Below are 6431 nucleotides of genomic sequence, written 5' to 3'. Positions count from 1 at the left end.
CTATGATATTTGGTCTCTCTGGTTCTCATAAAAATAAAGCAGGGGTGCGGTGGTACTGGGAAAGGGGGGCAAATAGGAGAAATAGACAAATTGGGCAAGGTCTGCATCTAACATTGGCTGTCATTGACAGAGTCTAGCTTTCTGAAGAAAGTCCCAAGGCGGCAGAAATGGATGCATAACTTCTATATATATTCCCCAGTTCAAGAGTCACAATAATGAAAAGGGAGTGAGTGTACTTAGAACTGTTGACACTAGTAGTTTAATTCTTGTTCCAATTCTTTTTGTGCAAGATAACTCGCTTTATGCTATAGCACAATAGATGTCATGAAAAACTGGTTACCTTACACTACCTGTGTAGGTGTTTTTCTGATTGGCATGGAACTCACTAAAGGAGGTTCACATCTCTACAAAATTGCAGGAAAGAATCTAGTTTGCAATGAAACATGTTTGGCCTGTGACCTGGACAGTAATTACTAAAAAGAATTTCTTCCTATTAGGAAAAATGAGTTGGCAAAATTTTTAATTGGCATTGAATATTTTATCATATGTTTGTAGGGATTCTAGCAAGTTCTATGGGTTAGTTTTGCCAAGTACTGAAAAGTAATACATTTTTTTTTCAATGTCAATTTGAAATGGACCAGTAAATATTGGTGCCCTCCTTTAGTGTTTTAGAGATCATTTTCTGTTAAGTACGCAATTGATATTTTCAGGCATTGAAAAGGAAGGGATATCCAAAAGCCCTAAGATACATGACTGAGTTTCATAAAAAAACAGTAGTGTTCTGGAAATACAATAAGCATATAACCTCTTCCCTAATAGTTAACAAATGCCATGAAGCCAAACATGTATGACAAGATTCATCTTTTCAGGCATTGAAAAAGAAGGGATATCCAAAGGTAAAAGGTTCTGAATTCAGAAGTAATATAAGCCAATCCAAACAGTAGAAAAAATATTGAAAAAGAAGGGATTCATCTAGTAGCCTGAAAGGGCTTCGCATAATGGTTATTATCTGACACAATCTCAGCCCTCTCCTTATACAACCCCCGTATCCAAATAGAGGATTACAACCACGGTGCAGTTCTTCAACACCTGGACATCAATGTGTCAACTACAATGGATTTTTTTTAATATATATATATATATATATATATATATATATATATATATATATATATATATATATTTCTTCTTAAACAACTAATTTTTTTTCCATATTGAATTTAATTTGAATTTGACCTGAAACTCACTTTGACTTCATAATTATGAAATAAAACAAAGTGTCTCGTTCAAACCCAAACTCCTACCTAACTATAAAATAAAGCATAATGTCTTCTCCATCTAGCATGCACTATCGTGGGAGTCCAATGGTCATCACAGTTACTTAATTTACTTAATTTTGTAATGGTCTTATGTTTTAAAGTTTTGATAATTAAACAAAATTGTAATATCATTAAATTTCTTCATAAATATATGAGATATATGACTTCAGAATAATTGGTGAAATTTTGAACAAATATTAAAAATAAGAAAATGAAGTTGTTTATATAAAGCATTCAAACTATCCAATTTTATCCAATTTTATCTATTTTTTATATAGTTTTATTAAAAATAAATAAAAAAACATCACACACTCTTCACAACCCAACTTCAATTAAAGATGTGAGCCTCTAAGTGTATCCTATATTCATGAATATTTTATTTTTGTTATTTTATTTTATTTTATTTTATTTTTATTTTTTAATAAAAAGAAATGATTGCATTACAATTTTGACATCCCATTATTAGAGTACATAACTTGCAAATAAATGATGTTGTATGCATTTGCATTTTCCATTAAATTGTCCAATTACAAGCTATTATATCTAGCCACACGGTAAAGTGATCTATTCTAACTTGTAGCCACACAGGAAAGTGAACTATTCTAACTTGTAGCTACGTGGGAAAGTGAACTATTCTAACTTGTAAAGAATAAATGATGTCGCATGTGTTTGCATTTTCCATTAAATTGTCCAATTACAAGCTACTATATCTAACCACCTGGGAAAGTGAACTTGCAAATATATAATAGATTATACTAATTCAAAGAGAAAAGCCAGCGATCTTATGGATACATACTTGATTAACCAGATGCACTTCACTCTCAGAATTCCTCGCTTCTGAGAAGAAGGCCCCTCATACATTTTCTATTCGATTCAATCGTGTATAAATCAAATAGAGATACGACTGTAAATTGTTTAGAGGCACCAAAGAGAACATTGAACATCTAGCTATTATGCCTGATGAGAGAGGAAGATGGAAACCCGTTAGAAATTTACCCAGCAGAATAAAATCAAAGACGACAGAGCTCACCCAAACCAAGAATGGAGGATAAAAAATGAGCCCTAAACAACCTTCAAATAACGAACATGCCATTTCCCAATTTTCTTTGTTTCTTTTGAACTCCTGTAACTAGACACAAGTTGATTTGAAGTTCCCATCATCCCAAGCTCGACCTGGTAATCTCATAAGCAAGGAAGCAGGCGACATTGGCAGGAACACTTCTAGCCATGGCTTTGACCAAGCCTTTTAGACAAGCCTTTAAGCCCTTCTAAAACAACAATTTTCTTAACGACATTAATTGTACCAACATACTTTGGATGGTGAAATTCATCAATCTGAATGACACTCTTCAACTCTTCAAAGCATCAGTTGGATATGCAAGTTTCCAATGAGCAGCGCCAGAAATCCCACGAGAAACAAGCAGGGTACCCATGCCCAATTGAGATGCATCATGCCGTCATGCCATGAATAGCTTTAGAGCCTTATACATGCCATATGCAATGCCATTTACAGATACATCCCTTAATAAAGTAGGATAGAGCCCTTGAACATTTCTCTGGCTCCTTCGGATCTTAAGACATGCTTAGCTACATCAACTAGGCCATTGTGTTTAATAGAAGTTGTCACTCCTGTTACCCCTAAAGTTGCAACTGAAGCAGTAGCCAAAGCACTCTATGCTTGCAATCTCCATTTGATAAGCTTAGTTGGGCAAGTCAAGAAATATAAGCAATCCCTACCACTTCTCCACACACCACCTGTTGCCCTACAGTGGCAAACCAGGCTCAACCCTAAATAGGGCTTCCATCTGACCTCTTGCACTAAACACAACTGCATTGCAAGCTGCGACAGTGGACAAAGGGGCTCCCATTCCTTTGTACATCCCTGTGAGGCCTTCTTTGGCAATGGTCTGCTTGACAACATCCATTGCACCGACATAGCGAAGATGCTGGCCAGGAAGAAGCAATGGTTGACTCTGGGGCTTCACCTCAATTGTGTCAAAGGGATGCCCAGATATCAGTTGTGTTGTTCCCCCAACAGTGCTAGAAATTAGATCCTTTGCTACATCGATTGCCATAATTGGAAGCAACTAATCCTAAAACCTAATATCTACAACACATGACTTTACTTTATGTGGAACTCTATCTGACGTTTAATATTGATAAAATCAGGCCTTTTATTTAGTTTTCAATAAACAAAAGTATTCTAAATGCAGAAAGCTTCCTTAAAATGGGTGTTCAAGGTCACTCAAATTGTACATAGAACCTTAAAATGAGTGTTCAAGTCCACTCAAATTGTAAAAAGAAGGCAGATGAATTGCTCACCTGATCAACATGCCTTGTCCAACAGTAAAAACAAGAACCCTACATGAGATAGACCAAGATTCAATAACTTGGAAGCAGCAGAACCTGGAAGTTAGTTGTTGGTTGGGGCACTCATCCTCGATAGCATTTGCGGTAGATAAAGTTGAGCTTAGAAGGAGTTGAGTACCCACCTGTAAAAATATCAAATCCATTAAAAACCCATATTAATTTTAGAGGAATTAGAGGTTAGCAAATCGGAAAGGGCATTGAATTATGCCAGAGGACAACTTTATCACCTGTGGTGGCTTGGAAACACAAGGCTTGACCTGCCATAACAAGCAAAATATTAGTTACCATAAGTAAGCGCAATGGCCCTCTGTACATGTATAGAAATGGAAAGAAAAACCATTTGAAAGAACTATATATATATATATATATATATATATATATATATATATATATATATATATATATATATATATATATATATATATATATACTTGCTCCTTAGTATTATTTTCGAATGCAGATAAGACAGTACTTCTTTGGACATTTGGAACAATAGACCACTCTCCCTTTTTCATTTCTTGTACAGTGATGGAAATTCGTATTCATAGTGTTCTATGATGTTGCCTTCATTTTATTCCCCTATGCTGGAATATTGTGATGTTACCTTCATTTTATTCTCCTATGCTGGAATATACTATCCACCCCCATCTGCATTTTTCTGACAAAATTCTTAGTATTCTTAACCTTGAAAACATCAGGAGTTGGGGTAATATTCAACCCCTCGTTGCTTAAATTCAGTGGCGCAGGTCATTTAGGCTCTGTGTTCGAAACCGATGCACTGTACTCAAAAAAGCCATTGGTTGCTTCCTTATTGTGGTCCTCATCAATTAACATCATGTTCGTTACCCGCATTCATTAATTTCAAAACCCCAAATTCTGCCCCAATTTCTTCCTGCTCCTCTTTGACCTTGCGTTTCCTCCCTCTCTTCTTCACACCACCATCAATGCCCTCATGTAACACAGTCCGGGGCTTCCTGCCCCGCTTCTTACCCAGGCCTCTAGTGCTCGCAGTGGCCTTGGACTCTTGTTGCTACTGCATTTGATGTTTCTCACATTCCGACATTGGTACATTAGTGGTTTAAGCACTGCAATTCCACAGGTCACAGCATGGGGCTTCCTACCCCGCTTTCTGCCTTGGCATCTGGAGCTCCCAGTCGCCTTGGGTTGTTGCTGTAGCAATTTTCTCTCAATCCCCAATCCTAGGCATGCCCCGCTTCCTACCCTGGCCTCTGATGCTCGCAATGGCCTTGGACTGTTGTTGTTGCTGAAATTGATGTCTCTGGCATTCCGACATTGGTGGTTTGAAGCTCTGCAACACCACAGCCTTAGGCGTGCTCCCATTGACCTTAGGCCACTGCCGCCACATTGCTCTGAGCTCCTTTCGCTACAATTCTCTCCTTGTGAGCATTCTGGTGTCGTCGTTGTTCATTGTCATACCTCCATGAAGAATTCAAACGGACTCTACCTGGAACTCCTACGTAAAAAGCGCACAGATGTGGAGCAGAGAGCATTGTTCAATGCCATAAACTCCACTAAGAATTCAAATGGACTCTACCTGGAACTCCTCCGTAAAAAGCACACAGATGTGGAGTGGAGAGCATTGTTCATTGGTAGAAGGGAGCCCTAAACAAATGTGCACAGATGTCAATTAGAAAATCGAAAGGTAGACGACTAGACTCATTCAAAGGAAGGCCTATCGGTCTAATTAGACGGCTGATTTTTCTTCAATCGTCTAACATTACATCTAACGGCTACGATTAAGACACAAAGGCATTTGGGGGGTTCATTTCAAAGGGAAACACCTTACGACGTAAATATTTAATAAAAAAAATTATGTTTAAAAAGTTCAAATAATAAAGATTATATATATTTTTATTATCTCAATCTAGAAAAGAAACCTTGTAATAATCTAAATTTAATGGAAACTCTCGAGTTGTTTTTCACTTTTCAGAATTTCAAAAACATTACTGACTAGATTAATAGGAAGGTTATTACGTGTGGGCTTTATCTTGAATGTTGACAAAGGAAAATAAAAGTACACAAGAACAATATGATGATTTAGACGTCGGATATATCTATACAAATTCTAACAATGTTGATAATATGCTATCGAAAGAAGTAATGTTGGACTTTGGTGAACGTCATCTAACACAAAGCTACAACCAAAAATGCACTTCAATTGATTAGTAACAAATACGAAAAACTGTTCACATACAGAATGGAAACAAACTAGCTCGGGCAATTGTAGCTTATCTCTAAGAAGGGATGTGGTAACTACATGCCTTCTGAACTGTGTTACAATGAGGCTTAGAGGCGCACTTATTATTGAAAAACAATGGAAAAACCTAAACATCTAGAAACATAATCCTAGAAGATGAAGTGCCAAAATTATGTGGGCCCCATTGGGGTTAATTTGGTACATCAATTTCTCGGGGTTATAACTTTGACATATGATCTTGTTTGACACATACGATACCTCATTAGAAAGATCTATATGAGGAGTACAACTTTTGAATGCAAGCCCCAAGTAAAGGCTACAAGTTTACCCGTTTTCCAAAAAAAACATCATTTAGGGCCACAAAACAACTCTCGGAGTTCAGGACCCGAAAAAACTATCAAAAATAATAAATTATGCTATAATTAAGAAAACTGTAAGAATAATGCTGGGGTCCAAGTGGAATAGGTGGGTGACCACCAATATCCACCTCGATCATTTCATTCCATTCAAAAAAGTTATACATT

General features: G+C 36.8%; 1 pseudogene; it reads right to left on the bottom strand.

Annotated features, from left to right (window-relative positions):
* Positions 1–2476: 2476 nt before the first annotated feature.
* LOC149139123 (mitochondrial carnitine/acylcarnitine carrier-like protein pseudogene) lies at positions 2477–3394 on the bottom strand (annotated as a pseudogene).
* Between the last annotated feature and the right edge of the window lie 3037 nt (positions 3395–6431).

The sequence above is a fragment of the Pinus tabuliformis genome, chromosome X (assembly GCF_031772625.1).
Source record: "Pinus tabuliformis cultivar Carrire ecotype Pingquan chromosome X, CPIR1, whole genome shotgun sequence".
Lineage (NCBI taxonomy): Eukaryota > Viridiplantae > Streptophyta > Pinopsida > Pinales > Pinaceae > Pinus > Pinus tabuliformis.
Note: the sequence above shows the minus strand (reverse complement) of the source record. Positions and strands in the feature narration are given on the sequence as shown.